This window comes from Vulpes vulpes, chromosome X, assembly GCF_048418805.1.
Source record: "Vulpes vulpes isolate BD-2025 chromosome X, VulVul3, whole genome shotgun sequence".
In the NCBI taxonomy this organism is placed as follows: Eukaryota; Metazoa; Chordata; class Mammalia; order Carnivora; family Canidae; genus Vulpes; species Vulpes vulpes.
This window is the reverse complement of record NC_132796.1, coordinates 6,012,802-6,025,064: the sequence shown is the minus strand read 5'-3', so window position 1 is coordinate 6,025,064 and position 12,263 is coordinate 6,012,802.

The window sequence follows — 12,263 nt, the reverse complement described above, 5'->3', positions numbered from 1 at the left end:
AAGGGACCCATGTTAGTGCTCCCCAGCCTCCCCTCATCTCTGGGACCTTCCTTCCCTCAGGCCACCTTCCCTTCCTTCCCTTCTAGGGACCATTCCACCTGGCAGATAAAAAAATTATGTGCCTGTTGTTAAATGATGGAAAAGATTGATACACATATTTAATAGGCTTTATTTTTTAGAGCACTTTTGGGCAGTATTGAGCAGAAGGTACAGACATTTCTCAGACATGCCCTTCCCAACTCATGCTTAACCTTCCCCATTACCAATATCTCCAAGGTAGAACATTTGTTACAATCAATGAGCCTACACCGACACATCATAATTACCTAAAGTCCATAGTTTTTACATTAAGGTTCACTCTTGATGTACATTCTGTGGGTTTGCACAAATGTGTAGTACACGTATGCATGCATATTATTGTGTCATAAAGAGTGTTTTCACTAATACTCTCAAGTTGTGCCCTAAAGATCCTCTGTGCTTTGCATACTCCTTCCTCCTTTGCCCCTCCAATCCTTGTCAGCCACTCATCTTTTTATTGTCTCCATAGTTTTTCCTTTATCAGAATGTCATAGAATTGGAATTATGCAGTATGTTGCCCTTTCAGATTGGTTTCTTTCATTTAGTAATATGCATTTAAAGATCCTCCATATATTTTCATGACTTGATAGCTTGCTTGTTTTGGCCATTGAGTAACATTCCATTGTCTGGATGTACTACTACCCATTCACCTCCTGCAGGACACCTTGGTTGCTCTCAAGTGTTGGCCATTATTAATAAAGCTGCTATAAGCATTGTGTGTATGGTTTTGTATGGATATAAATCTTTAGCTCATTTGAGAAAATACCAAGGATCACAACTGCTGGATCATATTACCTTAATATCTTTTGATATCTTATAAAAAATTGAGAGTTTAATTGTACAGCTATTCTAATGTAAAAGACAGTCTAAGAAAATGTATGGATTGGCCAGTGGTATTGGATGCGTTGGGGATGGTGGACCTGTCTAGTTCCCTTAATGCCATTCTTGGTGAGTGGTAAGATGTGGTAGCCTTGGGTAATACTGCACAACCTACTTCATTAGTGAAAGAGGATTTGATCACAGGCTTGCTCAGAAAGGCAGTATCTCTTTAGCCTCAACCTCTAAAATCTTGACCTCCCATTTTTTTCACCTTTCCCACTTCAGCTTAGTACTGCTGCTATTCAGGCTTGATGTTAATGGAATGAATGGAAATTACAGACTCCTACAGCTTATTCTCTGAGCATGTGTCCTATGCTGCTTCTTCATCAGTCCCTTTGCCTGCCTATCAATAAGAACTGAAGGCCCCAAATGGTGCTTTTTCCTCTACAGTTCTATACTTACCCATCTGTCTCTATAAATTGGTTTGCTTTCACCAGTCTCTACAAATATGCACATCAGATTCATCTTATAAAAGCTTTTCCTTTTTTTTAATCTTTTTTTTTTTTTAATAAAAGCTTTTCCTTAACAATAACTTCTAGCCATCATCCTGTTTTATCCTTTGTAAAAGGAATACTAAATGTTCACCAAAATGCATACTTCCCCATCCTTAGTGTGGTGATGTTGCTGGGAAATAAGCGTCCACCTTCAGACTATTTTGCCTTGAGGTGGGGTAGTGATTAATAGTGAGTAATCCCTGCAAATGGGTTAGAAAGCATCCTTTTGGGAAGAGGTGAGAGGGAGTGGAACAAGAAAGGGGAAAAATCCTGGGTGTCCAGATCATCCTTGGAGGAAACCCTTCTGATAACTGGACTACATTGGAACAAGAGTAAACTTCCAAGAAGCTATTGAGACATGTGGGCTTATTTGTTACAGCAGCTCCTATTACTCTAACTCCGAGTTCAGCAGACTACAACGTATTGGTCCATTACCTGTTTTTATAAATGGAGTTTTGTTGGAACACAGCCACGCTCATCCATTCACATACTTTCTGTGGCTGCTTTTGCACTATAACAGCAGAATTGAGATGTTGTAACAAGACTATATGGCCATCAAAGCTGAAAATATTTACTTTCTGACCCTTTGCTGACAAAGTTTGGCAACTGATGCTCTAAGTAATATTTGAGCTCAAAATGTCTGCTGAGAAAGCAACACCAGGTGGATGAGAGATACTACCTGGGGCAGTGGAGGACAGAGGACAGACACCTATGAATCTGGTCCTTCATTTGCTCATATGAGATCCCCAAAACTTCCGAACTTTTGCTACACACACACTCTGAATGGGGAGAAAATCAAAGGGAGGAACATGTTATCTAATGCCCCTTTGCTTACCTGAAGGGGTTGTCTCATCAGTGTGCATCAGAATCATCTGGAGGCCTAGTGAAATGCAGACTGTGGGCCCCACCCTTGGAGTTTCTGTTTCAATAGGCCTTGGGGCGGGGGGAGGCCCTGAGTCCCTGCATTTCCCACATGCTGCCAGGGTATGCTGGGTACCACTGGCAGAGATTATTAGATAGGACTCTGCTTTGCACTGGATTGGACACAAAGTTAATTTTTTTGTTGCCCATTCTGTGGGCGTCAGTGGAGAGAGCTTGTCATGGGAGGAAGGTGTGATTACTTACAGGTTACCCCCAGGTGCTTTTGCTACTCATCCAAGTTGTTGTGTGAGTTCTGTGACTCTGCTGCTCTAAAAGTTTTAGATTTTTAAATTTAATTTTTTTTTTAGTACTCGTGATTTTTCTAAGGCAATGATTACTTGAGAATAATCAAAACCACATATTAGGATGGATCGTCTGCAGTTTGCTAAAGGGTAACCTCCCTGCAGACTATTGGCTTATAAGCAAAGACACTGAGCTCTGTAGGTTAGCAGCAGGCTCTGCAGGCTAAGCGTGGGCTGTGATGTTTGGTAGCGAGGTGCCTGGAAGGCACCATGCCTATGGCTATGCAATTGTTTCAGCCCCAGGGTCACTGGGATCCTTTTCTTAGGACTTTTTCCCATTATTCTTGCAGGGGCTGCTGCTCCTCCGTGTCCTCTTCTTCAAGCAGGACCCTGTATGTTTTGTGTTGGCCAGGTTTCTTCTCTGAGAGTGATGTGGGGCAGGCCCTGGAGCTGGGGCTCCTTTTGAAAATCTTCTCATTTCTGCCAGAACCATCTCATCAGAGGTCTTTTAACCCAGGAAACGCAGGTGGTAGACTTTAAAATCAAGTATTGGGTAAAGGAAAAAAAAAAAAAAGTATTGGGTAAAGGCAGAGGGAGGGGAAAAGGAAAAGAAGGAAGATGGGGAGAGATGGAGTCTGTCCATCAGATCTTCCTATAGCAGCAGTGGTGGCTTCTGTTAAAAGCTTTCTTCCTGCTATTTCTCTGGGGGGTTCTATTTAACCCTATAATAAAGCTTAAGTAAGCAGAACTCTGCATTAGAAGGACACAATTTTTTTAATACAGTTCATGAATTATATGGGAGGTGCCATGTTAAGCTCACACTACATCTTCTCTACCTATGAATTTCATAAGGACAGACACTGCATTTCTTTGGCAGTTCACAGGACAGAAAATGGTGCTGGACATTGCAGAAGTTAACTTGAATAAGATCCAGAAATATCCCTGCTGATTTTCACCACCTAATGGGCCAAGCAAATCTGTTATATATATTTATACATAACATATATATATTTATACATAACATATATATATTTATATATATATATATATATATATATATATATATATATATATATATGTAAAGATTGTCTCCCTTATTGTGATGGTACTTTCCTATTGTAGCTTTAGGAGGTTTAGGGGTCTAGCATCATCACCTTTTTGGATCAAGGTTTGGATCAAGGGTCAGTAAGCATTTTCTGTAAAGCATCAGAGAGAGTACATATTTACAGCTTCTCAATTCTGCCATCACAGTGTGAGAGCAAGCATGGACAAACTGATATCCCTGATTGTGTCTCACTAAAACTTTATTTACAAAACAGGTAGTACCAGGTTTGGTTTGCACACCCATAGTTGTCCACTGGTTTAATTGGTAGTGCATACAGATCACTCACCTAGGGAACTATTTAAAGTGAAGTTTATGGTTTTCAGAGGTAGAGGAGAGAGATTTTGCATTTCTGACAAGCTCCCAGGAGATACTGCTGCTGCTTGTCCTTAGACTGCACGTTGAATATTGAGGATTTCAATAGCATCGGCTTTTTGTAAATAGATTTGGCAATTGCAATAAACTGGGGAAGGTTGGTGATGATTCTACTGAGCTGCACAATTTTATAGAATTTCAGAAAGAACCTGAAAAGCTGTATCTAAACTCAGAAGCAGACTGTAGGAATGATGCTTTATTTAGAAATATCTTCCAACCAACCAGACCCATGAAACTTGGGTATTCTTGCAATGACTTCATTCTTCTCTGGTTTCCTGGAACCCATTTACTTTTGAAACCATCCAGGAAGAATCCAGGTAATTTAAAAGGGAGCCTCGTTTTCTCTGTGACCTTGGATCTGTCGCTTGACCTTCCAACACCTGGGGGCAACTCAAATGTACTTATCAAATTGTGTCAAACAGGATCTTACTGGGAAACAGATGTTGGGTCAGAATTTTCCCACATGTGGCAGAGCTGAAATCCTGCAGGTAGCTCAGACTCAACCTATTAATAATGATGCCTTTGCCAAATACCAGAGCTCTAATACAAAAGACTCTGATTACTCTCAGACTTGAGAGAGGTTAAAAAAGGCCCTTATATATGGAACAAGAGCCAGAGCAAGAACAACCACAAAACCCCCAAAAGTGTGAAACTACCTTTAAAGGATGAAATAATCTTTTCCCTGAATCTTCCTTAAAGCACGTGAAGTGAGTCTTGCTCTGACAACATTCAGTGCTGCATGCTTGATAGTGCAAAAACGGTTCAGCTCATTGGAGTCATCACCAGCCTTCCCCACCTCCTCCTCCTCTTTCCCTCCATCTCTGCCCAGCTCCAGTAATTCTTTCCATATGGAAATTGACATTGCCAAATTTGAGAGACCCCCCTTCTTTGGTGGATTGTTGGAATCAAGTCCATGTGTATAACTTATCTGGCAGTTTTTGCAACATGTGGCTCAGGGGTCTGGAATTATTTTAAGTTTCAGGTTTTAAAAATAACAGGCAATTTTGACCCTCCTGGAAGATTTGCTACTACTGGACCCTCTCCTGGGACATTCAGGTAGGGATCAGGTTTCCTGCCTGTCATTTCAAAGTACCTTCCTAAGGAAAAATACTTTATGCTGGGGACTGTTTGTATAAGGCATTTGTTTTGGTTGACCTTTCATCTGGCTGTGTTAATGGTGTGTCATGGATTGGTCCTCCCTTGTAAGGAGCTCCCTGGGTAAGAACATTCTAGCTGTGGCTACTTCTAGGTATAGGTCTCGTGGGAGGAAGTGTGGCTTCAGGATTAGACCCAGAAAGGGTATCAACAGACTCATGGCCAGCTCTGTTTCTGATTGGCCTACCTCCATGTAGCCATTTTTACATTTTGTAGAGCATATATAAAGTGTTCCATCATACAAGGATATGTTGGAGATAAAAGTGTGGTTATTTATTATAGCATAACACCACCAGAAATACCTGGTTTGGGGATGTTTCTTAGAAGTTGATAGATTATCTTCAACTTGTACTTTTGAGAGCCAAGGGGTACAAAAGGTTAGGTAAGCAAAATTGTCACAAGAATGAAAGCAGTGTTGTGAGACTCCTGAAAAAATAGAGAGGCCTATTTTATTCTGACTTTCCATGAAGTCTCTTGTACACTGGAATGAAAGGCTTTTTTTTTTTTTTTTTAAGATACCACAAAAGGTGAAAGGGTCACTTGTGCGTTTGGCTTTGCTGAGGTATTTTGGGTATTTTGTGTGTGGACAATGGCCAGCATCAGGCTAGGGGAGTATTCAAATAAGCTTGTGTACAAAAATTTTATACTCTCGAAATTAATGCTTTATTGGTTGTTTAATCTTGGCTCTACCACCATCTGAGACTTATATTCACATTAAAAATATCTACCTTGGGATGCCTGGGTGGCTCAGCAGTTGAGTATCTGCCTTTGGCTCAGGGCATGATCCTGGGGTCCCTGGATTGAGTCCTACATGGGGTTTTGTGCATGGAGCCTGCTTCTCCCTCTGCCTGTATCTCTGCTCTCTCTCTGTGTCTCTCATGAATAAATAAAATCTTAAAAAAAATTACCTTCAGTGGTTCTTCTTTTTTATATTTTTTTAAAAAAATCATCCACATCTCATGATTGTTGGTATCCTTTTCTCCCTCTTAGCATTGCCTAAATTAACAATGCATATTGTATTGTGTCAATCCTGCTCTGTTTGGTGAAATGTGGTAGATTTGGGCTTGTGAAATTAGAATAAGAATGCAATAAAATGAAGTACTCCCATCTTGTGGAATCAGAGGGCTTGAGAGAGCAAAAGATGAAACATTTGTGTTTCCCCCCAACTCTCACTTTTTTAAAAAAGATTATTTATTTATTTATTTATTTATTCATTCATTCATTCATTCATTTATTTATTTATGATAGACATAGAGAGAGAGAGGCAGAGACACAGGAGGAGGGAGAAGCAGGCTCCATTCTGGGAGCCGGATGTGGGACTTGATCCCGGGACTCCAGGATTGCGCCCTGGGCCAAAGGCAGGCACTAAACCACTGAGCCACCCAGGGATCCCCTCAACTCTCATTTCTAAAGAAAGTTCAGAATTCCTTTATCTAGAGCTGTGGTTTGCAAAGTGGTGTTGTCCAGCAGCATCCGCATTGGCCTGGACCTAGTGAGTGGGAAATTCTTGGGGTGGGCCCCTCAGTGTGGGTTTGAAAAGCCCTCCAGGTGACCTGATGAACACTCAAGAGAGCCACTGAATTAGGGCTCCCACAGTTGTTTCGTGGGTTTGTGTGTGTGTGTGTGTATGTTCAAAGCATCCATGTGGGATCTTTCATGTTTCTGCCTAACTTTACCTCTCTCTGCCTGAAGCTATTCCCACTTGTGTAATTATCTGTGCACATGACAGCACTCTGCTTTCTCACCTCACCTTATCACCAACTTCTTTTGCAGGCTCCTCCTCCTGTCCATTCTGTAAATGGTGTTATTCTGCATGTCTGGTCTGGGTCACCTCCTCTCTTTCGGCACACTTTCTTTGTCCAGCCCTCTGGATGCCAGGGGTTTCAGTGCACTTTTTTATTGATGGCTCCTCAATTTTCTATCTCTAGTCCGAGGTGCAGAGTACAAAGCTCACAGGTACCTTAAATTCAGGGTGCTAGAACATTACTCCTTGACTTCCTCCTCAAACTAGTTTCTTCTTCCTATGATTTTTTCTTAGTAAACAGTTCCACCGTGTCACCTACCACTTCAAGCGGGAATTTGGTGGTATTTCTGTACCTCCATGACTCCGTCATTACCTACCACACATCATTCCTACCTCTTAATACTGCTCCAAGGCATTCTTTCCTCTCCGTGTCCACTGGGTCTGTTGTTATCCTTTTTGGAATATTGCAAGGGTCTCTCTCCCTGTTTTTTTCCTGACTTCTGGCTTATTCCCATTCCATTTAATCCATCCATGCTGGCCACGTTAGAGTGATATGTCTCGTGTGGAGATCTGACAATGAAATTCCTTTATCTAAACAGTCTGTAGTATCTTCTCATTTGCTCAGTGATTATTTCCCAGTCTGGAATCCCATTCAGACCTTTGTTCTTCTGGGATTGTTGCCTGTTATGGAAATGTTGCTTATAGTTTTTCTTTTTGGACACCCATAACCACCTTTGGCAGTTTCAGTATTTCAGGAAATCCTGAAGTTAAGAGCTCATGTGGGTTTGACCTACTATTTCCCATGGTCATTCATGGTTGACCCTGTGCCTCTCACACATCAGCGTTTAACATCCCATGACATGTGTGCTCTCTGTGCATTCTGGGAAGGGCTATATTTTCCATGCAAGTATTGTCATCATTTGGCCCTTGCTTGCTCTTCAGTCTCATTTTCCACAAATCCCCTGATAACAGTTTCACTGACATGTAAAATGCCTGGTGCCCCTGGACTTTCAGTCTTTGTTTTTACCTGTGAATGAAATGCCTTCCATTCTTCTTGTCCCCTGGAAAATGCCCTGTTGTTGTTCAGGTTTCAGCTTAACTATCACTTCCTCCAGGAAGCCCTCCCTGATTCTGCTAGACATGCTTGAGTGCCCCTCCCCCTCCCTGTGCCTTGTTTTCTTGTTTGCACTTTCATCATCATCGCCTTCTTATAGACTATAATCTTCTTAGGAGCAGTGACACTGCTTTAGCAGAAAGTTTAGAGACAATGTCTGTGGATACTAGCTGATGTGAAATGAGACCATAAATGAATAATGGTAGTTTCTGGCTATAATGATGTTAAGAACTACTGTTTATAAAAGCAGTTACTATGAAGTAGCACTGTCTCAGATGCTCTACCTATGTTAACTCAGTAATCCTTATATCACCTCTGTGAGCTAGGCACTGACATTATTAACCAAACTGTTCAGATGGGGGAAACATGAAGGGTTTGGTTGTGGCCTGCCTGTCCCCCAATAGGTGGAGATGATGGTGAGTCATCTGTGTGACGGATGGCACTTCTTTTTGAGATAGTTCTCTGGAGAAGTAGAGTAAATATCTGACATGATCTACCCCCACCACCCCTTGTTGGGAAGGAAGAATTTCTTCGCTTTCCCTAGGAAAATGAGTACTTCCTTTTGGCTAAGAAATTTTTTGGCTGTTGAGTGTCATGTGTAACTTGCTGGAGCCATATTCTCATTGTTAATAGCAGCCCAAGCTGTTGGTGCCAAGGGTCTTCTTTTATTTATTTTTTAAGATTTTATTTATTTGTTAGAGAATGAGAGAGAGCGCATATGCACAAGCGGGGGTGAGGGGGTGGCATGCAGAGGGAGAGGGAGAGGGAGAAGTAGACTCTCCACTGAGCAAGGAGCCCAACACGGGGCTCCATCCCAGGACCCTGAGATCATGACGTGAACCGAAGGCAGACACTTAACCGACTGAGCCACCCAGGCGACCCATCCAGGGGTCTTGTAAATGGAGTGGGTCACTTCATAGTAATGCTTCTCAACTGGGAGTGATTGCACCTCCCAGGAGACATTTGGCAGTGTCTGGAGGCATTTTTGGTTGGCACTGCTAGGTAAAGACATTTGGCAGTGTCTGGAATCCTTTTTGGTTGGCACTACTGGCATCTAGTGAGCAGAGGTGCTGCTCTTGCACAAGATGGCTCTTGATATTACAAAAGTATCCAGCCCTAAATGTCAGTAGTGATGAGTTGAGAAACCTTGCTGTATACTTACAGGTTCAAACTTAGAGCAGAACATCTTAGAAATTAAACTGAAAACTTAGAAAATTAAACACAGCAATGGGAAGTGGCAAATAGGGCCCGTCAGGAGCTGACTATGGGGGAATCCCTAAGTTTTAATGAGCACCACACAAGGAAGGTCATCATACAAAAGGGAGGGCCAAAATTCTGACATTCCATTAAGTGAAAAGAAAGGAAACTGAAAAAACTTCTAGCCTTGAAAGGTGGGACTAAGGACTTTGATTACCCGTAAGAGGCTTGCAGACCATTTACACTTGTTTCTGGAACTCCCTGAAGAACATACTGCAGAATTTTCTTTAAATGTTGTTCTTAAGGAATGTCCTAGACTGATTATATAGCAGGGAAGGAAACATTGCTTTCAATAAATGGAAAAATAAATGGGAACAGGGTAGTCAGACTCATTCCTAATGCACGTCAGGTTTGATGGGTCCAATAAGATATATAAGACTTAGCAAATAAATTGAATTTGTAGAAGATCTTTAAGTACATTCAGGTGAAGAAGCCAACCAGAGAAGCACTCTCTAAAGTAGATAAATATAAATATCTCCAAAGAGGTTGTTTATAACAATATGTTGCACATGAGAAGAAAATACCAGAACATTTTTTAAGAATAAAAAATAAATGTCAGAGAAAGGAATAAAAAGTAAATGTTGATATCAGAAAATCTTTAGCAATATTAACATTTATACAGGTCAATATTGTGCTTATATTCAAGCTGCATGATAGATATCCCAAGTCAGAATCAAGAAGAGAGAGAATCTGTGGGGAAAATATCCAGAATACTGGCATGTGTTGTACCTTACCCCATGTGGGTAAGTGAATATAGAGATTACGTCATTGAGTTTGTGTAAAACTAACCCCAAAGCATTTTTGAATTGCTTAAAAAGATTTCTGAAAAGACATAACCTGTTGAAGTCAAGAGTCCTCCTTCATAAACAAGTAAACAAGTAGAAGATATGGTTGACTTGTATATGTTCTTTGTGATATTGTGACACCACAGCTTTGTCCCCATCAGATCTGGCAAGAAATTGAGAAAAAAAATCAAAATTATCGAGAAAACTATGGGAAGTATGATTTTTATGTCCGAGTTCATTACTGGTAGATATTTTCCTAAGTCGGTATTTCTGCTGTGAGGCGCCACTTAGTGGTGTGGGTTCTGCTAGATTATTTGTAAATTGCTAAACATATATTGCTAGCGCAGGTTCCAGCTTGACCTTTTGTGAGCCTTATGGCCTATGACAATGAACTTGTGTTTCTTTTTCTGGGTTGATGAATTATTTTTTACGCTGAGCTTTAGTGATGTGTAATTTACATCCAATAAAATGCGCCCCTTTTAAGGATACAGTTTGGTGAGTTTTGACAGCCGCACATAGCCGTATGATCACTATCACAATCCTGCTATAGTAGTTCTATCACCCATCCCCCCAAAGTGCTCTTGTGCCCTTGTAGTCAGTGCTCCTCCCTGTCCTAGTTTCTGGCAGCCGCTGATCTGATTTCTCTCCATAGTTTTGCCTTTTCCAAAATCTCATATAAACTAATATGTTTTGAGACTTTGGTGTTTGACTTCTTTCCATCAGCATAATGCCTTCAGGGGTCATTGGTTCTATGCATGCATCCATAGCCCTTTCCTTATTATATGACTGGAATGCGTTATCCTTATACGGGTATACTTACAATAGCTTGTTTATCCACCCATCAGCTGAAGAGCATTGGATTGTTTCCACATTTGGTGGTTGTGAATAATGTCCCTATACACATTTGCAATCACATCTTTGTGTGGACATGCATTTTCATTTTGCTAGTATACATATCTAGGAGTGTGAGTGCTGCATCATGTGCTAAGTGCATGTTCAGCTTTATAAAAAACTGTCAAACTGGTTTCCAAAGTCCGTGTGTTATTCTCGTTCCTACCCACAATGTAGGAGAGTCCCAGCTGGTTCACACTTTTGCACTTAGCAGTGGGTATTGTCAGTTAAAAAAAATTTACCCATTTAATAATATATTTCATTGTGATTTTGATTTGTGCTTTCCTAATGGCTAAAGATACTGAACATGTTTTTCAGTGTTTATTTGCCATCCTTGTGTGCTCTTGGCTGAAGTGCACTTACACTTATTGAGTGCCAGTTGCTTCATATTCATGTTGATGGAAATTTTTGAGTATTAAAGTGAAATAATTTGGGGCGCCTGGGTGACTCAGTTAAGCATCTGACTCTTGATCTCAGCTCAGATCTTGATCTAAGGGTGAGGAATTTAAGCCCCATGTTGAGCTCCACGCTGGGCATGGAATCTACTTTAAAAAATAAAGTGAAAAATTGAAATGGAAGCTTTTCTTTCCCTCTTCCCTTTTTTCCCTTTCTTTTTAAATCCAGGGCCTGGTATATAGCTCTTACTTATTTTTTAAAAAATGAATTGTTATTGGGCAAAGAGTGACTTTGGGGGCCATGAACATGTGACGTACTGAATGGTGCATTTCTTTCAGTTTTTCCTGAAGATCGGGATGGAGCCCCATGTTTACAGATCCATGGAAAGGGGTTGGGGTCTGAAAACTCAGGATATGGAGATAGATAGCTGCAGAATGTTCTGGAGAGCTGAGAAAGTTTGCCATACAAAGAAACTAGCTCTTATCCTGGTCCACCAGGATAAGAGGAATTAATAAGGATGTGAACATGATGATGTCATCAATAGATTCAGAAACACAAACAGGACAGGCTCCTACGATTTAACCTATTTTTGCTAATACATTCTTGACAATGCCTACACTAAGCACAGCATCCTATTAAGTAAAGAAAGTTATCATCTCAGAACTCAACGAATATGGAGGGGTCAACTCTGTAAATTTCTACAGAAATGAATGATCATGCTAGATGTAGCTGCCTCTGTGGGTTGATAAAAGATTCCACTGACTCCAGGTGTTGTCTGCAGAAAGATGGCACAAGACCCCAAAATCACAGCATTTGTCCTTGAGATCTGA